Source organism: Meles meles, chromosome 5 (genome assembly GCF_922984935.1).
Source record: "Meles meles chromosome 5, mMelMel3.1 paternal haplotype, whole genome shotgun sequence".
NCBI classification, from domain to species: domain Eukaryota; kingdom Metazoa; phylum Chordata; class Mammalia; order Carnivora; family Mustelidae; genus Meles; species Meles meles.
Window position 1 is genome coordinate 76677656 of NC_060070.1, and position 23254 is coordinate 76700909.

Genomic DNA, 23254 nt, shown 5'->3' on the forward strand with positions numbered 1-23254 from the left:
TTTTCCAAGAGACTGGGTTAAGAAACCAAGTCTATGGTTTAATACATTTTCTTCTGAAGGTTTATTAAGTTGCTTCACATAAAAGTTCTTGTAGAATTCACAAGAAAAACTGCCCTCTAGCAGACTGGACTGCTGTTCTCAATGATGCACCTGCTCCCTGTGAGAAAAATATACGTCCACTCTCTCCACTATGCCACCTTGTGGTGCTCTGCACGACTAAGCAGATGGTGCATCTCCACCCACCTGGCCATGTGGCTTGTTTTGACCAACAGACTGAGAGCTAACAGTGTACCTAATTCAACTTGAGGCTCTAAGAGGCTTGGCAAGGTTCTGCTCTCCTTCAGAAGGGAATGCTCTAGGTACCAACTTTTCCTTCTTCAGCCCCTTCCCAGGATCAAGATGCGTGGAATAGACCTGCACTCCTACCTTAACTTTGGAGGCCAGCTCACCCCTGCCAAACCCAACCAAGAGCAGCCAAACCGCAGTCAGTCTGCCGATTTATGAATGTGAAATAAATTACTGTGGTTCTAAGCCACTAAGATTTGGAGGCTGTTATGCAGCGTTATCACAACAAAAAACCCAAAACATCCTTAGAAATATCCTGATCCACAAATTACTTTGTGGATTTTTACCAGGAAGACCAAAGCCACATAGTTAGTACATACTACTGTCTATAAGAACTCTATCTACCAAGGCGTGGAATACCAAAGCCCAGAGACAGAAGCAGCCAATTAATACAAATAGCCAGGAAAGCTTCCCTTCCTTGCAGTTGTCATTCACCCCGTAACTAATCAGCGTGGCTATGGAAGTTAAGCCGTAAGAAGGCATCATCTGACACCAAGGGTAACTTCTGCACATCTTGGTATATACACCTATAGACTTTGATATTACTTTTTGTTATGAGGTGAACTGGTTACCCCGCCCTCCAAAATGTTGAAGTTGTAGCCACAGTACCACATAACATGACCTTATTTGGAAAAGGGGTACCTGCAGATGCAATTAGGTAAGATGAGGTCATACTGCAGTATGGTGGGCCTCTAATCTAGTAAGACTGGTGTCCTTGTTAAGAAGATGGCCATAAAGTGGCGCCTGGGTGGCTCAGTGGGTTAAAGCCTCTGCCTTCGGTTCCGGTCATGATCCCAGGGTCCTGGGATCAAGCCCCATACCGGGCTCTCTGCTCAGCAGGGACCCTGTTTCCTCCTCTCTCTCTCTCTGCCTGCCTCTCTGCCTACTTGTGATCTCTGTCTGTCAAATAAATAAATAAAATCTTTGAAAAAAAAAAAAAGAAGAAGAAGATGGCCATATGAAGCCAGAGGCACACAGGGAGAACACCAGGGGACAACAGAAGCAGAGATTAGGGTGATGCAGTTGCAAGCCATGGATGTCAAGCACAGCCAGCAAATCTCCAGAAGCCAGAAGACGCAAGGGAGGATTTCTCTAACGCTTCACCGAGGTCATATCTCCACCAACACCTGGATTTTAGACTTCTAGTCTCCAGAATCGCAACACAAGGAATCTCTGTTGTTTTCAGCTACCCAGTTTGTGCTGCGTTGTCAGGGCAGCCCTAAGAAACCAATTCACTTATTTTAAATTGTATACACTAGCACTGTTCCAAAAGAATACTGCATGAAAAATGTTACTTTCCCACCATGGCTCTTCTGCCACTTCCTCTTATAACTTAAAGAACCGTGAGCAAGTAATTGAGAACACTGGTAAAATTTTTTGAGTATTAGACCAAAAGCCCCCACAGTTAATTAACATTTGTACCTAGGAGATAATCTAAGCATAGCTTATTTGAATGGGGGAAAAAGAACTGACCTGATTATCAAGGAAAAAACTTGACATAAAAAGAGTTTAGAAATATCCTGAGAATATAGCGTCCCCACGTACTGCGCTGCTTTTATCATTCTCGGGCGATTTCAATCCAACCCCCTCATGCTGCCAGGTTTCCTGTGCTTACTGAGGCATATCTTAGAGCTTGTAATATTGTATCTAACTTATATCTTACACCATTTTGGTTTTGCTGTTGTTAAAGATTTTATTTATTTATTCATGAGAGATAGGAGTGGGGGAAAGGGAGAAGGAGACTCCCTGCAGAGCGGGGAAGAGAGGGATCAGGACCAGAGCCAAAGGCAGATGCCTAACCAACTGAGCCACCAGGTGCCCTATCTTGCACCGTTTTCTAACTGATTGCTCATGATGCCCCATCCTTTTACAGACTGTAAGCTTGCTAAAGGCACGGAATGTGTCTTATATTCTGTGTGCATGGGCACATGCACATACACACATGACAATTCCCAGTTTAGGCTGGCACAGGATTTATGTTTAGTAAGTTCATTTTTAATTTGTTATAGCTAAATACCAAACAGAAACTGACTTTGGGGCATAGAACGATAAAGTCTCACCTTTTATTTAACCAATGGTCTTCATTTAAAAAAGTTATATTCCACATAGTACAAGTATCTGAGCATAAAATCTTAATATGGATACATATATTTAAAGATTTTATTTATTTGACAGACAGAGATCACAAGCAGGCAGAGAGGCAGGCAGAGGGAGAGGAGGAAGCAGGCTCCCCGCTGAGCAGAGAGCCCGAAGTAGGGCTCGATCCCAGAACCTCAAGACCACGACCCGAGCCAAAGGCAGAGGCTCAACCTACTAAGCCACCCAGGCGCCCCATATGTATATATTTTTACTTATAAAAAACATGCCTTCTGCACTAATACATGCATTATAAAACATGTGACAAAAATAGAAGTCATGAAAAGATGATACAGACATTCTAGCAATTTCTTCCCTTACCATCATGGGGCACATGAATCTCAGTTGGGAAACCACTGGTCCAGACTATGAGTAGATATATGAAAGCATTTCCTAGGATTTTTGTCCTTTCCAGGAAATGCAAGATCTGTGAGAATCTATCATATTTATGAACTTTAAACACATCTTCTGGAAGGTTCATTAAATTGTCTTGATCAAACAAGCACTATTTTTGAATTGATGATAGAGATATCCTTGCAATTAGGACTAGTTTGTACATTACTGGACCCCAACTGCAAATCCATTGCTAACCATGGTGTTCTCTGCAATTGAGCTCTTTAGTAGGCTTTAAGAATGAAAATTTATTATCAAAACTTCAGGTAAATATTTATAAGACTCAGAGAACCAAATGCAGTAACATTCTGATTTTTGAAAAGAAAGTAAGGAGAAGATTGGACAAAGGAAAGATGGAACAGAAAACTCATAAATCATGTCTTAAGAACACTGTCAACCCAACAACACCCAATCTTCCTGTGTCCCATGTGCATATATGTGAATAACACTGCTAGAAAACTGAAAGCCACAGAGTAATATAAAACACCGTCCTATCAGCTTACTGTAAGAACAACTAAGCCATAAAGCAGCCAATGTTTAACTTGTGGTACAAATAGCTAAGTGACAAAATAACTAAAATCAGGGGTAGAGTAGATGTCTCGGGAAGTGTTCATGGAATTAAGCATCAACATTATGCAGAATGTTGGGTTTAAAGGAAGAAATGTGCAAGGAAATTTCAGATCAAGGGGGCAGTCAAAAAGCGAGTGTGTGAAAGGGATATTTGGGTGCCAAGTTCATTCAGGTGGGGAGTGGGAGATAGGGATAAGTGCCTGAAATGTGGAGACCATAAACAGCCTTAGCTGCATTTTCTTGCTTAAGCTTCCGTGAGAAAGCTACCACCACCAAAATGTCATCAATCATTTTATTTGGTCTACTTATTCTTGAAGAACTAGCCTTGGGGCTGATCTATACCCAAAACAAGCAAGCGACATGCAAGAAAATATGAAGCAGATGGCACGTGGGTGAAAATGTTGGGGAAGTGAAATATTAGTAGCTTTGAAAGGAGGAAGAGAAAGTAAAATATGTCAAAATGAATATGCATTTGGTAAAGAAAAGTTGAGAATATAAGAATCCTAGGACACCTTAATTTTAGCAGTTTCTAACAAGTATCATTATAATATATATGGATAATACAAATGTGAAAAAGAGAAATTGCCTATGATCCCATCAATGGGGAAAAAGCTCTACTATTTTGTCACTTTCCTGTCTTTTCTTCCATGCAGGTGCATTTTAAAATCAAATTAGGATCCTTTTGTTCATACGGTTTGGTAAACTACATACTATCATTTAAAAAATGACTCCACTGCTGGATTTTTCTCAAATTTTCCAACTATCGCCCTTGACAATAATTACTGCAGTTGCTTACTCTGTGACAGGACTTTACATATGTTAATCCATCTAATTCTCAATACCATGTGGGAGGTACATACTATTCTCTTCATTTTATTGATGAGAAAATCAGGGAGAAATTAACTTGCCTAAGTTCACATAGCTGGTAAATGGTGGAAGAGGGTTCCAAGCCGGACAACTCGCTCCCATATCCCTCCTCATAACCCCTGACCATTCCACATGCCCCCTCCCCACAAGCCCCTAGACACTATGCTGATTGCTGAAATTGAGCCTCATTCCTGATTCCCTCAGGATGTACTCTTAGAACCACTGGTGCCAAAAAATTTAACTAGCTGAACTGTTCTTAATCTAAAGTATACTAACAGACCCTTTCACCATCCATGAAAAAGGACTATGACCCAACCTCAACTTTGCCAGCACCGTTATGGACTTTTAAAATCTAATTTCAACCTGCATTTCTTTGGGGCAATGAAGTTGAAAATGTTTTCCTGCCACAGCTATTTGTAGTTACTGTTTTGTGAATTTGCTATTCCTGCTATAGACTGTGTCCCCCACCCCCAAATTCATACGTTGGAAACCTAATGCCCAGGTAATAGTATTAGGTGGGGCCCTTGGGAAGTGATTAGGTCATGGGGTCAGACCAGCCCCCTCATCAGCACGATCAGTGCCCTCATAAAACAGGTCCTGGAGAGACCCCTAGCTCCCTCCAACGTGTAAGAGTACGAGGAGATGTCAGCAGTCCACAACCTGGGAGAGAGGTTTTGCCACAGCTCGACCATGCTGACACCCTGACTATGTCTCCAGACCTGTAAGCAATAAATGTTGCCATGTATAAGCCATCCAGTGTATGGTATTTTGTTATGGTATTTTGTTACGGCAGCCTGAATGGACTAAAACAATTCCTTACTAGAATACTCTTTAAAGAGTTAAGGTGTGTTAAATTGAAACTACTTTGCAAAGTGTTACAATTTGAGATATCAGAGGGCTGCTCACAAGCTGTTTCAGCGGGACCCAAAAGAGAGGCAGTATGTTGAGGGAATCACCAGGACCTCAGGAGGAGGGCTCAGCTGTAACTTCCAGGATTGAGCAGGCCCTCCCAACACACTAATGGCCCAAAACTGCTTTATATCAACATACAGCAGGGACTGTTCTTATCCAACAGCTAGAATACTCTTCACTACCCCTCAGGACACCCTAGGATCAACATGGCTGAGGAAACAAATCAGTAAATCTGATGTTCGCTGAGTGAGGTCACAATTACAACAGGAAAATGAAAGATCTTGAAGGATCTCATGCCTACAAAGTCATCTCGTGAATTTTTCCTACTCTACAAGGCATACCTGATTAATGACCAGAATCATCCACCAGTCAGGATTCCACATGAACAGTGCTGAACAAACACTATTATAGTCCTACTCTCTAAACCCTCTGTTAATCAGTCAACAGCGAACGACCTCGTGCCAGGCACACTGCAATAAAGCTGAGCACACAGGACACCGTGATTACTCGGCTTGGAATTAAGAATACCTCATTCGCATGCATAGGAGTCACTTCTTACCATAGACCATTCTCTCCAGATGGTTCATGTCATCTATCAGGGCCAATGTTTAATGGCGCCCTATTTGGAAGTTTTTGCCACTCTGTGTACCAATTGCAGAGGGAAACCCGAGGGCAGAGGCATAAAAGACGCTCTCCGAGATGAGGGCCATAATAAATACAAACATTATTTCGAATGAGTGTTAACACAATGTTTGAGAGAGAATGAGAGAAGGCAGGATGCTAGAGAAAATGATACAGGCATGTATTCTATTGGGGGGCTGAGGGGAAGAGTAGAAGAGGGATGAATGGTTAAATAAAAGCTTCAACCTGGGTGATTTGGTTTTGTTTTGTTTTTGTTTTTTAATCAATCTTAGCATACTATCTAAAATCAGAGTTAATTTCTACTAGAAAAGCAATTTTGTTGTTTATGAGAAATGCCTATTCCCAGTAAGGAAACTGATTTGGGGCACTAAATTACATGGGGAAGTCTCCGTGAGTTTATGGAGTCTCAACTAAAAATGGCCCCTAGAGAAGACACAGACCTGGGTGTGGCTTGCTAAGGAAAATGGGAGCACAAAGAGTTCCAAGCAGAGGGAACAACAGCATGAAGAAGGAAAATCGTATGCTATGCATGTTCCAGAAGTGACAAGCAGTTTTGTATGACAGCAGAGATTCTTAACTTGTGATCCATACACAAGGATGTGCAGGCAAAATGGTGTGTGGTGTGTGATGGGACCGTGAACTTTTATCAGATTTTTATAAAAGGTCCATAATTTAGGGCAGGGGTAACGTGGCAATGAAGAACAAATGTGGGTCAAAGGCATGACAGGGAGGTACGGGGGCAACAGATGAATTCCTCAGAGCCCCCGAGACCGCTAAGATCTCCAGCAGACTCCTTCCCGTGTAGGATGGTCCTCAGAGGAAAGCTGAGAAGGAAGACTGGCTGAAAGTAAAATGCAGGCAACAGTCCAAAGCATCTGAGGAGCCAAACAACAGCAGTGGGAATGGAGAGAAGGGACTTCGAGAAATGGTAGGGAGATGAAACAAACAGGCCGAATGTTCCTATTTGCTTGGGTATGCATCAAATGTCTCTGAAGGATTCATACTTAACAGATAGCACTGGTCGCCAGTGGATAGGGGAAGCACGTAACTGGAGCAAGGGGGCAAGAGAGTCCTTTTATTATATACCCATTTGCACCTTCTGAATCACATGAAGGTATTAACTGCCACAAAAATAAATTTTGAAAAAGACAGAGAGGTTATTGAAATGAAATGCTTCTGTGTAAAAATCTGCCCACATCTCTCTTCAAAGGACTCCAAGGTTTCACATTCCCCTTTTGATTTCAGATTATTTTGCCCCAAAGTCTCCTGTACCACACCCATGACTGAACCTCAAGAAGGGCCAATCTCTGTTGATCTGAGTGAATTTGTTATCAAACAGCACTTGGCATCATATACATGTAAATACCTGGTTACATTCAGCCAACTTAACAGGTAGTTGTCAAAATACCAGAATGAAGAAATTTTAGTCAATTAACTATTTATTTTAGTCAATTAACTATTTAGTCAATTAACTATTAACAATTAACTAACAATTAACTATTTACAGTAAATAAATGAGACACAAAGAAGAATCTATTAAAATGATTCATTAAAACAAAGATGATCAAATAAATTACTGATACGAAAGAGGTCAGATTTGAGGTTTCGTGTTAAGCAAGTTTAGGCTAGCCCCCGGGGCTAAAAATGACTTTAAAAGTTACATGGGATGAATCTCCTGTTCAGCCTAACAAAGCACATAAGATAGATTCCAGAAATAACTGACTTAAATTTAATGATCTGACCAATTTTTAAATTGGTGGTAAGTAGACATAATTTAATATTACAAAATAAACGGAATTTAATTTTGCAAAACTATGGAACACTGTTTTCTATTTGGCTACATAAGTTCAAATATACGTGAGTGGAACTTAGTTTTGCGAAACTAGAGAACACTGCTTTCCATGTGGATATATAACCTCAAATATACTAAACTTGCAACACTTATTCAAAACATATTTAATGGAATTGATTAAACTTGCTAATCAAACACATGTGTCTAGAGATCAATTCTGCAAATGTTTTCATTTGGTTTTATGTATTGTGTTTTGCCTTGTTTCACAAAGGGTATGAATCAGCTTTAAATAATAAATTCAATATAGTGGGAAAATATAATTAGATAAAAATCAGAATCAAAAACAAAGTAGAACAGAAGCTCAATATCAAAGGTAAGTTAGAACATCAATATTAGGTCATAGGTTTTTACAGGGTTATTAAAATCTAGTTGCAAATTTGATTCTGCATTTGCTAGTTGCCAAATCAGAAAGGGAAATATAATCAATTACCTGATGCTAGATTTGCATTGTGAAAAAAAGGCACACAACATTTGTGCAGGGCAAGTAAAGCTTTTCTTCATCCTCTATCGCTAAATGGAACTTGCCTGGGTCTTTCACACAAGAGCTGCAAAAGGAACAATGATCTTGGTAACCACATCTCTTAAGTAACCTAACAGCAGGTTCCTTGTGACACCTATTATTAGTAGAATCCCTCCGCATGTGCACAATTGGGCGGTGGGGTTTACAAAAGATGCAAAACAAGGTCACCAATGTACTCATTTCCGAAAACTTGGCTAGACTCCCAGTCTAACATCTAGAACTGGAATGGAATGGATGGACTTTATGGCCTTTATTCCGCCAACCTTCTGAAGAACCATCATTTCTCTCCATTAAGATTCAGATCAAATTTATGAGCTGACAACTGATATTCTCTGGCATGTACAGAAATAAAGGCATTCTACGCCATTTTTCAGAAGAGGTTAGTAGACAACAACTATTCTTAAATCACCACCTCTCCATATTTGAAATTTGAGATCAAACAAATTTTCCTTTCCATACTTTCTCTGCAATTATAACATTTCTGGTTCCAACACATGCAAATTGAGTGGATCCCACCATATGTAAAGAACAACAACAAAAATTATGGGCTGGTACTAAAAAAAAAAAAAAAAGACAATAAATAACATTTAGCAAAGAAGGGTAGAGGTTTTGGCAACAAATCTTAGGAAAGATACAGAAAGAGAAGAGAGACTATACCTGGTCTTAGAATTGCATTCCAGTGGTGCATATGGAGGCCGGATGTTGGGGGCTCACCAGACAGGGCCCTGAGAGTGAGTCATCCAATCAAGAGGCATTGCACATTTGGATGAAGGACACACACAGAAAAATTCCTCTCCCATTCTGAGATTAAAAACTAGCTCTTACTTGACTGGTTTCAAGGCCAAGAGTGTCAGCACAGCCTAAGTACTCAATTTCTATTTGTCAAATGAGCAAATAAGTGTTTATTATCTGCAACAAAGTAGAAAGAGTTTACTGTAACCACAGGGGAGGACTCTTTTGAGAAATTAAAGAACAAGTAAAACAATGTGAATTAACTGCTCAATATTCTTGATCACAAATATAAGATGTATAAAATGTAACTATCTTTATTTGGGGGAGGACTTTTGCTGCATTTTAATAAGTTGTCATGTTTTCCATATGTTCCTCCCACTGTTGGTTCCCCCAATCTTACCACCTTTTACATTAAAGTGTGATTTCCTCACCATGTAGGAAAGGCCCAAGTAGGATGGAGAAACGATAATAAACAACTATGGCTTACTGTCCTTTTATGAAAATAACTCTCTGGGGTAATATATAGTAAGGATAGTGGCACGGTATTAAAATGACAAAAAGGGGCACCTAGCTGGTTCAGTCTATGGAGCATGCAACTCTTGATCTTGGGGGGGGGGGGGGCTGAGTTCAAGCCCCATGTGGGGTGTAGAGATTACTTAAAAATAAAATCTTCAAAAATATTAATAATAAAATGACAAAAAAGGTAAAGAAAAAAGGGAAGAGAAAAAAAAGAATGGACCACTCCCAGATAATTGTGTTACACAAAGTTACTGGAAAAAGGTTAAAACTGATTCATAAAGCTTACATAACAGGGAAATAAAAACAAAATCAAAACAGGAAATCTCACAGTGCAAAAATAAAGCAAATGAAATATGATGCAGTGATCCTTGATTCTTCCAAGATAACACAGAATTTAAAAGCAAAAGACACTGAATCTTCCAAAATCCTGTTTCCCAAATTATGAAATGTGGAAGGTAGCTATGCTCACCACTATACCTCCAACGCATGCAAACTGTCAAATTTGGAAATTGATATGCTTATACAATAAGGAATGCCTGTACAGTTGAAAATATGTATCTATACGATACATTCTGGATCATTTAGGAAACACGGACACCCCTAAATGCTTTATTTTTACTTTTAACTGTAATAAAATACGTTATAATTAGACCATCTACAACACCAAGTCTAAACAGAATATGTCACTTAGTAACCAAAACACTGGAGTAACAGAATTTTCTTGTAAACATGAATTGTATTTTTGAAATTGTGTTTGAGAGTTTAATAGAAATGTTTGATTACCAACGAGACTAGAAAATCTGCAAGCTCAGACATGAAATGCACTTCTATTAGGGGTTGAGGAGAGTTATTTCATTTAATAACACAATTATTTTTTAAAAAAATTCATATTTAAATGTAAAGACAATCTGACACTTTACAAAAACAGGCAATTTTTTTAAATCCAGTTAAACTTCAAGAGCCACAGGACAAATACAGTGTAATCCTAAACTGTCTTTAGATGAAGCCTGAAACACAGTTCATTCAACAAATAACTAATGAGCACTCAGCATGCATCAGACGCAGAGGATTACAGAACTGAACAAGATTCTGTCCTCCTGGAGATGACATGAGCTCATTTTCCAAAGCTCTAAACCTTAATACGTTAATATAAAATTGGAGTTCACAACGATCTACTTTCCAAAACTCTCAATCTTCTTGCTTAATATAAAATAAAATTTAAAAAAAGAGAGAAAGAAAGCCCGTGAAGAGATAATCTTGCCCAAAGCCCTGATGTATGAACTTCACACCTGGGGGAAAACAAAGAATCCATAAACCAGTTTCTCAAAAAAACAAAAACAAAAACAAAAAAAAACGAACCGTAACACCTAGCTGGAAGCTAGGCTGCGCCCAAGGCTGCCTCTGCTGGCCGCCTGGGTGCATCCTTCCAGTAGATTCTCAACTCCCGACACCTGTATCAAACTTGCCACTCTAAAAACACATCCCTTTAGGAAAGCAGGAGGTTCCCGAGCGGGCATCACCAGAATACCCCAGCCTCACGGAGCTCCGGAAAAATCTGACTTCTAGAAGGGCCTTCCCTAACTGGTACCAAAACGTTGCCTGTAAGGAACTGGGCGATCACCAAGTGTGTACAGCACACAGCCGGTTCCGAAATATACAAAAATCCCCGGCTACTTCTACGTGCTGCTAAAATAACGCTTTGCGTGGCTACACGTTTAGCTAAAAGAGGAAGAAAGCATCTGCTCATTCAGTCGAAACATTACGGTGACATATTTTTACCTGAGCTGCTGAAAATCCAACGGTACTCCTCCCTCCCCCCCGCCCCGCCCCGGCCCGGCCCCCAAATAAGCCACTAGCCCACCGGTCCTCCCCACCCCCGCCCGCCACACGCAGCCCACCGGGCCGGGAGGGGGGCGGGCGGGGAAAGGGTCAAGCTCTCCTTCCCCACCACCCGGCCTTCCGAGCTCCAGGAGAGGTTGTCAGGTTCACAGGGTCTGCGCCCAGCGCCATTAGCACACCTACGAGCGCTCTCCCGAGCCCGGTCGGGAGGCAAGTTTGGCGGGTCCTGGCCCCGACCCCCCCTCCTCTCCCCAGCGGCAGCATCAGCTGCGGCCGGCGGCGAAGGCTGGTCCCCGCCTCACCCACCTACCTACAGGGCGGGGGCGCCGGCTCCTCGGGTCCGGGAGAAGGGGATCGGGCGCACGCATTTCTGGGAGCGGTGGCCTCTGCAGCTCGGCGCGGGGGAGCGCATCCTCTAGGGTGGGGGAAGGAGGGGTCGGGGGAGGTTCGTGCGGCTAGGAGGAGCAGGGGCGGGAGGGAGGAGCGCCGAGGCGCTTGCCCCCGGGCACCGGCGTCCGGAGCTGGTGGACTCGGGCGCCGCCAGGACTCCTCAGTCCTCTCCCCGAGCGCGGCACCTTGCCAACCCTGCAGCTGCGCCCGCGGTCAGGGCATCGGCCGCGACAGGCTCGCGGGCCCGGCCGGAGGCGGGGAACTGCGGGTGGCGCGACGCGGTGCAGACGCCCGCCTCTAGCTCCGCCCGGCCCGCGCCACGCTCTGCGCCCCTCCGCAGCGGCGGGGGCCTGGAGGCTCCGTGGCGGGGCTCGGCGGCTTGGGCTGCGGCATCCTCCCCGCCCCGGCGACCTCGGAGCTGGAAGGCTGAGTACCCCTGCCACCCCTCGGCTTGCCGCAGCCTCCGCGGCCCGGACACAGCCAGGGCCCTGGCCGGGCGGCTCCGCCCCGGAGAGCTGCGCGCGCGGCCTCCGCAGGCCTCGGCCCATTGTGACGCGTCCAAGAGGGAGCTTGTTGCTACCCGGGCGGCGGGACGCCGGGCGGCGCAGCCTGGGAGGGTCGTCTTACCTCGCCCCGGGCCGCATCCCCTACAGCTGGCCCGCCATAGCCACCACTCTTCGTGGAAAGTGAGGCTTTGAGAGCAGAGCTGGAGTTATAAAGCGTCTCTCCGAGTTTTAAAGCCTTGAGTTTCCGTCCAGCTTAGGGACCACTGGCCACAATAAAGTCATCCTTCTGTCCTTTCCGGCTTTACGTTTCTCAAAGGGACGCGCCATCTCCTCCCCCTCCCGCTCCAGACCTGGTACAGCATCCCGGATGCTGCCAAATTTGCAATCGGTACAGCAGTAGGGACGTAGCTATTGGATTTTCCAGGCCGAGTCTTGGCAGAGATCCTAGAGAACCTTGACTGGGAGGATTTGCATCAGCAACGGGGCAGTGCTGGTGAGCTTCCCATCCCTTCTCGGGAGCTCTTTCCTCTTTGGTCCCATGACCAGCACTGCAAGATGACTAGGAGGATTTGGCCTTGAGGTTTACCCTTACGGGGTGGGAGGGGTGGCGAGTCAAGGCACAGTCTGCAGCTGGTCTGATAACATTGGTATGTCAGAGGCCATACACACAAGCACACTAGACAGTGGCCTCCTCTGGGTTATTGATGCCGCTTATGGGCTTGGGCATTTCAGTTGCAAGTGGTCACATTATACTATCTTGCAAGGTATGGAATAATTTGTCCAGTTCTGTACTGAACATATATAAAATTGGACATCCGGTTTATATCTTTAGGTAATTGCAGTAATTTGCAAATTATTTTCAAGGGAAAGATTAGACTCTTGAAATACAAAGAGCTGATTTTATTGAATCAAAAAGAACATTGTTTGGGATCTCCAGAGAAACTGAGCCATTCTCACATTTGTTTGATGAGTGCTTTTATGATGTTGAAATCTAAGATTTTTTCTAAATGGCAAAGATAAGACATGTTCCATAGGAGTACAAACTGATAAAATCTCTAAGGCTTCTTGAGAGGAGTTCCATGTGGAGCAAGGTAGAAGCTGAACTGCTTAGGAGTCAGGAAACAGTGGCTCATGACTTCTCCACTTTGAGGACTCTGATGGAGAGCTACAGTTTATATTCAAAAGATACCTATTATTATTCATGATATTTCCCCCCAGATGCAGAATAACTCAATTATAGAAATGTTCATGGTATATATGTGATGCATAAGGACAGAATGAAGTCACTTCAATGAGAATTTAGCAGTTGCTTACTCTAACAATGTTTATAAAGAAGTCTGCCTTAGAATGCAGTTTATAGGACATTCGTAGAAAGTTGAGTGGCAATTCTTGATTATCTCTCCTGGTATAATAGAGATTTCTGCTCCCCAGCTTAGAAGTAGAGAAAAATTACCCTTAAAGATTCATCACTACTTCCTTCTCATTAATTTATGGTTTATTGATTTGCCCAAGCCCTGTCCTTCTGGAGAGAGACACCAGAGGAAGAAAAAAATCATTTCCTTATCCCCTAGTAGATATGTACTGTCCAACACTAGCCACATGTGGCCACTTAAATTTACATTAAAAATGTATTTTTTCATTACACTAGCCACACTTCAAATGCTGAAGAGCTACACATGGCTAGGGACTACTCTTTTAGATAGAATAGATCATTTCCAGTATTACAAAAAAATTATTCTGGACAGTGCCACTCTAAATAGAAGGTGAAATTTTAATTGGGAGATAAGATGAAACACATAAAATAATCTGGGAAATCTTAGCACACTAAAGATTGAACCTCATTAGAACATGTACTGTTTAAGAACATGGCAGTCTCTTGAGAATTCAGGCTCGGATCTCAGACTATAGCTCTACCTGGGCTGACGTAGGATATGTTGCTTAACCTCTGTTGCTTTATCTGTAAAAGGGAGATGATAATAGTATCAACTTTATAGGACAGTTATAGAGATTAAATGAGGTAATCCATGAATGATGCTTAGACTTAGAATATGACCAAGTAAAGTTAGCTATGACTCTTATAATACACGTTTTTATAGTAAAGGTTTTCTTTCTTAAAATTTGTATCCTTTGGGTGCCGGAGTGGCTCAGTCAGTTAAGCCTCCGATTCTTGATTCCAGCTCAGGTCATGATCCCAAGGTTGTGAGATCAAGCCATGCCACAGGCTCCAGGCTCAGCCCAGAGTCTGCTGAGGCTTTGGGAAACATCAACAAACTAAAGCAACTGTCACTGCAAATGTGTGCAGTATTTTCCTTATGTATCTATCTAAAGATCATTTTGTAAGGAGAGGCGTGGAGGGATGGGGTAACTGGGTGACGGACATTGGAGAGGGTATGTATTGTAATGAGCACTGGGTATTATATAAGATTGATGAATCACAGAGCTGTACCCCTGAAACAATACATTATATATTAATTAATTGAATTTAAATTTAAAAAGGAAAACAAAAAAATAAAGATAATTTTGTAATGAAGTGTGGCTAGTGTGTCTTTTTTTTTCTCCCTAGGGAGGAGAGCGTATGCCCACATTGGGGTATGGGGGGAGGAATGGAGGGAGAGGGGAGAATCTTAAGCAGAATCCATGCTGAGGCCAAGGTGGGGGCTCAATCTTATAACCCTGAGCACATGACATCAGTGAAATCAAGAGTCAGATAGAAGCTCAACCAATTGAGCTACCGAGGTGCCCCTAGTGTGTCTGTTTTTAAGCACAACACTCACTGGTTACCTTTCCTTGAACTGGAATTCCAAGAACATCAGCAAATACTGCTCTAATAGTTTGCCATAATGAAAGGCTCCTTGGATAAGCAATGAGCTCTCAACCACTGAAAGAACTGAAATTCCTTTGGAAGTTTTCTCCTTCAAGGTATCGGAGAGAAGATTTGTGTATTGGGTGATGAGTTTAGTCTGCTGGCACCAAGCAAGTTCACTCTTTAGTGGTTACACCTATCCCTCTCTTCCTAGCAGAGAAACACCTCCTTTCACACGCCTGACTTGAGCTGGTTGAGACACAGGAGTTCCACGGGAGGTAAATGCTAATAACATCTGTAGAGGTCTGTGGGTAGCCATCTTGGACCTAAAGAGACAGAGTTGAGTTGACTGTTTAATAATGTTGAAGGTAGTAATTCATTTTTACAGCTGCTGTCATTGCTCCAGCACATCACAGATACCCCCTTGAATTTTGAGAAAAATGTAAATAGGTCTTTGTGGATGGGCCTCGGCTCAGTGTTTCTCTCAGATAACGTCTAAGGAGGAGGTAGAAATCTCCTTGTCGTTTGAAAGGAGGAGGCTGAGGACTCCAGAATGTATTCAGAAAGAAATACTGATGCCTGTGGAAACGGACTGCTGTCTGGTCGCTGTCAGCATGCAGAACGAATCGCTGATTATTTATATCGAGCCCAACAAATTTGCCCTTTTTTAAAATTCACAGTTCATTAAAAAAATTATCTGCTCTTGGAGAGTTTCTGTAGCTTTATTTCTGCTGGAAAGTCTGTTCAGTAGCTTGAGAATTCATTACATGTTTTTTACATTTTCTGGAAAACTTAGTCAAATAATTCATTACATGTTTTTTACATTTTCTGGAAAACTTAGTCAAATAATCTGGTACAAAGACATTGTAGCTAAGATATAATTTAAAATTCTGAAATGAACCCCTAAACTAAACTGGCAGTTGTTGCCTTGGATTCATTAGATAAAAGAAATTTACAGTGCAATGAACTCAAAAGGGTTTTTTTCAAAGGATGTAATTATAGATTCACAATTGAAAAAAAATATATATATATATGGAAGTCCCAGATTTCCCCTGCCCCTCTCTCACAGCTCCAGTTGTCCCTCCATGGTAACACCTTGGGTAGCTCCAGTATAATATCAAAATCAGAAAAATGACAGAGGTATGATCTTTCAAGCTTGTTTGTATTTCATCAGTTTTACATGTTCTCTTTTGTGTTTGTGTGTCTTATGCAATTGTATCATCTGTACGGATTATCCCAATAAGACACAGGACTGCTCTAGTTACCACAAAACTCCCATGACCTGCTCCATTATAGTTGCATCCATCTTCCCTTCCACCACATCTCTAATTCCTGCAAATCACTCATCCCTTCTCACCTCTAAAATTTAAAAAACGCTATATAGAAGGAATCATACTGTATGTAACTTTTTGGATTATTTTTTTCATAACTCTCTTGGGATCCATCCACGTTGTTATGTGGATCGATGGTTTGTTCCCTTTTTTGATAAGTATTCCGTGGTATGGATGTACTACAGTTTAACTCTTCACCCACTGAAGAATATTTCTGTGGTTTCCAGTTTGGGGTTATTATAAAAAAAAAAGCTGCTATAAACATTTGTGGACAGACTTTGTGTAAACATAAGTTTTCATTTCTCTGGGATAAGTTCCCAAGAGCACAAGTGACGGGTCAGATGATAAGTGCATGTTTAGTTTTATAAGAAACTGCCAAATTATTTTCCAGAGTAGCTGTACCATTTTACATTCCCATCAGTAAAGTATGCATGATGAGTGGCACATTTTTAATCTATTAAATATATTTATTAAAGTATAGTCCTACACGTCTCTTAATATTCACTACTCTACTGTAACTCCTTATTTACTTGAACCCTACCAGACTGAACTTCAAGGTCAGGAATCCCATTTTGTTCATCTTGATGTCTTTCGTGCCTAATATAGTCCCTGCCTAATATAGTCCCTGACATATATTAGTGAATAAATATTTGTTTAATAAATGAACAAATTAATGAACAGAAGAATAGCTGAATCAGACTGAAATCAAATTAAAAAATAAAACTGTCAATAAATTATAAGTGACTTTGAATTAGATGCAATGATTTTTCTTCCAATATATAGCAATATTTTCAAATCAGAAATCAGCACTCTATAAGTTGAGTCATTTCGGAGCAAATCTGTAAAAAGTAAATGCTAAATTATGTTGGGCCAAGTTATTCATATCAGTACTTTGGTAAAAGAAGAAGATTGGAAATAATCTAAATGACTGATATGAACTGCTTTAATAACATACCTAAATAGTGGAATACGATGTAGTTATCAAAAGTAATGAGAAAAATTTTTATGTAAAGAATGGCCCTCTTTTAAAAGATATTAATTTTAAGAAGTTAGGAAAAGTATGTAGAGTATGTTCCTCTTTGTGTAAAAATAAAACAAAGAGATTAAAAAAGAAAAGATATATGCATAAAGACCTTAATTCTCTCTAAGCCAATCTATAAACTACAGGGTGTGCCTGAACCATCTTGGGACAGAAGGTAAAGAAGTGCTCCAAAATAAGGGAGACATATCAAAAAAATACAGGGCAAACTTAAAAGGATTCCTCTGGCCAAATTAGGGACAATTTAATTATTAAGAAAAATGACAGTGCTGGATTATAACACACTGAATAAAAACAGAAAAAGAATATATGAGTCTAGACTGATATTTAAAAATTAGAGAATTAAAAAGAGAAAGGAGAGAAAGGGAAGTTATTTACAAGAGAAAAATAAACGAAAACACCATTTGGCAATCACCATGGTAATACCTGATTCAAGCAAAGATTGTCAGTGGGTGAAAGTTTGCTGCGGAACAGAAGATTCACTCATTCTCAAAGCATGGTGGACACCTTAACCAAATGCTCGAATTTACTCTATGTTTCCTATAGCTGCTGTAAAAAACTAGCAGAAACTCAATGGCTTAAAACAACATGAATTTATTATCCTACAATTCTATAATCCGGAAGTCTGACATTGGGTCTCACTAGGCTAAAATCTAGGTGTTGGCAGGGCTATTTTCTTTCTGGAGGCTCAAGGGAAGAATCTGCTTCCTTGCCTTTTTCAGTTCCAGAGGCCACCTGAATACCTCGGCTGGAGGTCCTCTTCCCCTTCTTCAAAGCCAGCAAAGGTAGGTTGAGTTTTCCTCAGATCACATCACTGGGACACTAACTCCCCTACCTTTCTCCTTCACTTATAAGGACACTTGTGATAATTTTGGGCCCCCTCAGAGAATCCAGGATACTTTCCTGTGTCTCAAAATCCTTAATCACATCTGCAAAGTTCCTATTGCCACGTAAAGTAACAGATTCATGTGTTCTAGAGATTAGGGCAGGGACATCCCTGTGGGGGCCATTATTCTGCCTACAACATTGACTATGAGAGACAATATGATACATCAGCATTATGCCATTCTGACGTCATGTACTGAGAAGGACACATAACTTAAGGTTCTTTTCTCTTCAAAAGAGATATTTATATGAATTGATAAATTCAGTTCTGAAACAACTGTCTTTCACGATTCAAAAAAATCAATATTTTAAGAAAAATTGAGGATTGTTCCAGAATAATGGTTTCAGAATTTTAAAAGTCTAAGTAGTGTTATTTTGACAATTGAAATTTTAGTTTTTAACTATATAATAAATAATAATATTGTATTACCTTTAAATTACCTAAATGTGATCATTGTTTTCCTTGTCCTTAGGAAATACAGGATAAAGTATTTAAAAGTAAAGTATTATGATGTCTGCAACTAACCCCAAATGCTTCAGAAGAAAGATGAAGAGAAAGCAAATAGAGCAAAAAATCAACAACTGGTGAATCTAGATCAGTACTGTAAAATAGAAATATAATGCAAGGCACATACATAATTTTAAATAGTCTAATAGATACCTTAAAAAGTGAAAAGAGAGATAAATTTTTATGATATTTTAGCCTGATATATTTCTTTAAAATTTTTTTTTATGTAGAGAAGGACAGAGAGAGAGCACCCACCTGAGCAGTGTGGGGGCAGAGGGAGAGGGAGAGAGAGAATCCCAAGCTGACTCAATGCCAAGTGTCGGGCAGGACAAGGGGCTCAATCTCACCACCCCAAGATCATGAACTCAGCTGAAATCGAGTCCCCCTCCCAACCGAACGAGCCACCCAGGTGCCCCAACCCGATATATTTCTAATTTAAAAACATAATTAATGGGGGCACCTGCGTGGCTCAGTGGGTTAAGCTTCTGCCTTTGGCTCAGGTCCTGGCCTCAGGGTCCTGGAATCGAGCCCCGCATTGGGCTCTCTGCTCAGCGGGGAACCTGCTGCCTCCTTCTCTCTCTGTCTGCCTCTCTGCCTGCTTCTGATCTCTGTCTGTCAAAATAATAAATAAAATCTTAAAAAAAAAAGTAATCAATGTAAACATTATTGAGCTATTTTACTTTTCTTTCCTTCTATATATAAAAACCCAGTTCATCACCTATAGAACATTTAAGTTCCCGCTAGCTGCATTTCAATCCACAATAGTCACATGGGCTGGTCTTACTAAATTGGACAGCACAGATTCAGATGAAGGGTATATGTGTGTTCATTGTCCTACACTTGCAATTTTCTGTAGGTTTGGAATTTTTCAAGATAAAAAGCTGGAAAAAAAAGAGAGATATTAGTTTGTGTATGCATAGACTGTTTCTAGGATACAGAAGAAACTTAACATTGGTTACCTCTGGGAAGAAGAAATTAGTGACTGGGGAAAAGAGAGGGATGGTGGTGTTTATTGCACCTTTCTGTCCTTTTGAGCATATTGTGACTAAGCCTATTAAAACTTAGAATTATTCTAAAAAAATAATATTCACTTTGTCTTCGTGTTCAAAACCAGATCCTTTGCTACTAAGCTGATAACTCGCAATTCAAAGGAAAGAGCTCCACCTACTGAACTTGATTTCCTAAAAATTCCTTGATAGAGGAAAGTGTGTGTCCTATTTAAAATAGAATTAAGTTTAGAAATTTGTTGTGATTTTTCTTTCTTTTTTTTTTAAAGATTTTATTTATTTATTTGACAGAGAGAGAGAGATCACAAGTAGGCAGAGAGGCAGGCAGAGAGAGTTGGGGGTCGGGGAAGCAGGCTCCCTGCTGAGTCTGATGTGGGGCTTCATCCAGGACCCTGAGATCATGACCTGACCCGAAGGCAGAGGCTTAACCCACTGAGCCACCCAGGTGCCCCTGTTGTGATTTTTCTATCTTTATCAGCCCTTAAAAATCCGTTTAATCTTCTTGCTTGCATATTATTATTATTAAAGATTTTATTTATTTATTTATTTATTTATTTATTTATTTATTTATTTATTTAACAGAGAGAGTGCAAGCAGGGGGGAGCAGCAGGGAGAGGCAGAAGCAGGCTCCCCACTGACCAGGGAGCCTGACGTGGGGTTTGATCCCAGGACTCTGGCATCATGAACAAGCGGAGGACAGACGCTTAACGGACTCAGCCACCCAGCCCCCCTTTGCATATTATTAAACATTTTAGACAAAATTTACCAATAATCTAAACCATCTCCGGGTTTCCTGAAAACAAGAAACAATATTCAAACAGAGACTCACCTAAATTCTACGATGCTGGATGACAGCGGGAACTCATCGTGGCGCCAGAGGTTGTGAGCAAGTTCATTTTGAATTTCTCTCTGTTTTCCTTAAGCCTCCTTCCATCTTGCCTCGGAGCTCGTTCTCTCGGGTTGCATTTGTTCAACTGGAACGGTTGGCACTTCAAAGTGGAGTTACATCCTGTCGCCTTCTGCTCCTGGGTCATGAGGGTTTCTGAATTGAGGCTGGGCCGTAAAGCTGGTTGATTTTTTGGTGTTGTTTTGTTTTACTCCTCTGGTAACTGCATCATTTCCTGGCCGTGTCTCGCACAGAACGCCGAGCCGTGAAGCAATTGCCCGGGTAATAACACTTAAAAAATAGGGGGATATGGAAACGCAGAGGGTCGGAAGGGTTTCCTCGGATCTGGGTGCAGATGCTCTCCGCAGTGCTCTAGGCGCGTCTCCCCCAACTCCCAGCTTCGTTAGCCTGGCACTTACTCAGTAAGTAACCATCACGACAGCCAGATAATCGCGTCCTAGAAGGCCGCGGGGCCCATCACCCCCACAGTCCCGGAGCCCGCGCGGCGTGCCAAGGTGGGCGGCGTCACACCCAGCTCTGCTACGCGAACTGCTCTCCGCCGGCGGCAGTCCACCTTCCGATTTAGCACAAGGGTTAGTGGGACTTAACGTCTCCGCGGGAGGGAAGGTCAGAAGGAGACAGAGGTTAGATTTAGAAAGAGCAGCTAGATGATTAAAAAAAAAAAAAAAAGCAAGTGACAAGCTTCCCGCAGTACTCTAACATTTGTATAGGTACAGATATTTATGTAACATAATTAGCAGGAATTGTGTAGTCTTTTCTAGCAGGGCAGTCGGATATGGAGGGTCCAGTTCCCCCCACCCCCGGGAGCCACCTCTGTGCTGGGCTGGGAGCGCGCAAAATTTGCATCAATTTAGGAGGCCGCGACCCAAAACAGGAACGGAGTGGGTGGGGCTTAGAGCAGAGAAGCTCTCTTTCTACTGGTCTGGTCGACGTAGAGATTTCTAAAGTGGCAAATACAGTTCAAGGAAAGATTGTGTTAACTTCCCTGGTGGTCTAGTGGTTAGGATTCGGCGCTCTCACCGCCGCGGCCCGGGTTCGATTCCCGGTCAGGGAATTCTTGTTTTGTAAATACTAGGAGTTCTTATTAGCGGTTTTTTTTGTTTTTTTTTTTTTTTAAATCATATTCATTTTATTCGATCATAAACGTTGTTTTTTTTAAATCATATGCATTTTATTCGATCATAAAAGTTGTTTTTTTAATCATATTCATTTTGTTCGATCATAAAAGTTGAATTCCTTTTAAATGTTACTTAATCTAAGATTTAACACACGCCTTCATTTCCGCGCAGATACAGCAGCAGGTGCTATCCCTGTTCCTCAAAGCGTCCGCGGGTTTGTTGGCACAGAAGAGAATGTAAATATTGGGTTCCACCTGCTGGAGCACCTGGTGAGACGCTTTACCTAAATAGGGACTGGAGGGTTGGAAGGGAACAAAGTGAAAGGTGGAGGTCCTGTGAGACCTGAAGGGGAGGCCTGGATAGAGAGGAAGGTGCGTGAAGAAAGACAGTGAGGAGAGTGGTGAGTGGGGAAATGGGGGACACTCCCTGTTCCAGTGCATGTCTCCTTAACGAAACCAGAGTGCAAGAGCGTTGTGGAAGGAGAACAAAAGCACTGAAGATAGAGCAAGCACTCCAACCCGGGGCTGACCAGGTCCTCTGTACATAATCAAAACAAAAATGGGCGGAAGTAGAGCGAGGAGAGACTTGACCCCTACCCAGCACGTAAAGGGCAAATAAAACTGCCCATCACAGTTGTGTAGAAAGTCAAAGGAGAGCATGTTTAAGGTTCTGAATATGGTCACTAATTTGGAAAGGGTGCTGACTGGGAGCGTGGTAAAGCAGGAGGCTGTGTTACAGTAAGATTTGGTTTGAAGGGGTTATCCAAGTGAACTTGTCCTATATGTATGGAGTGAAATTTTTGACTAAAAATGATAGATTTGGAGGAGATCCTGCTTTGAAAAGTGAGAACTGACGACACAAAAGTAGAAATGCTTCCTAAGAGATTGAGTGAAGCATAAAGAGACAAGGTTTGTCTGCTTGACTTCCATTAGAGGAGGGCAAACTCAGAAAGCCTGAAGGAGAAGAGTCAGTACAAGTCAGGGTCAAAGAAGCCAAAGAAGAGAGTCTAGAAATTGCAGTGTACCCACTAACAGGTATTTTAAGATATTTAAATATTGAAAAATAAAAGGTATTTTTCTTGCATAGTTAATTTTTAAAAATATTTTATTTATTTATTTATTTGACACAGAGAGAGAGAGAGAGAGAGAGAGACAGACAGAGAGAGAGAGAGAGACACCGAGAGAGAGAAGGAACACAAGAACAGGGAGTGGGAGAGGGAGAAGCAGCCTTCCCAGTAGAGCAGGAGCCTGATGTGGGGCTTGATGGGGGGCTCAATTCAGGGCTCCATGTGGGGCTCAATGGGAGCACCCTGGGATCATGACCAGAGCCAAAGTAGACACTTAACCACCGAGCCACCCAGGACCCTTGCTTGGTTAATTTTTTTAGTGCAGTTTTATTTCATTTAGTCTTGGTGTACACTTTTCCTAAATAAT

General features: G+C 41.7%; 1 protein-coding gene and 1 non-coding gene across 11 annotated transcripts in view; one reads left to right on the forward strand and one right to left on the reverse strand.

The window, feature by feature from the left end:
- The window catches only part of NCOA7 (nuclear receptor coactivator 7), a 158703-nt gene extending 137471 nt beyond the window's left edge, over nt 1-21232 (reverse strand). For 3 of the 10 annotated variants that reach the window (XM_046004336.1, XM_046004343.1, XM_046004344.1), the window contains exons 1-3: nt 11638-12215; nt 8895-9146; nt 8148-8262 (exon numbers count right to left, since the gene is read on the reverse strand). The gene's annotated coding sequence lies outside the window, so the exon portion shown is untranslated. Of the gene's footprint in view, nt 1-8147; nt 8263-8894; nt 9147-11637; nt 12216-12344; nt 12651-20625 lie in introns of those variants that run through there. The other 7 variants (XM_046004342.1, XM_046004335.1, XM_046004338.1 and 4 more) reach the window with 6 other exon arrangements.
- Nucleotides 21233-21685: 453 nt separating this feature from the next.
- TRNAE-CUC lies at nt 21686-21757 on the forward strand. Its single transcript has one exon. It is a non-coding gene; the product is annotated as a tRNA-Glu (tRNA).
- Nucleotides 21758-23254: the final 1497 nt, after the last annotated feature.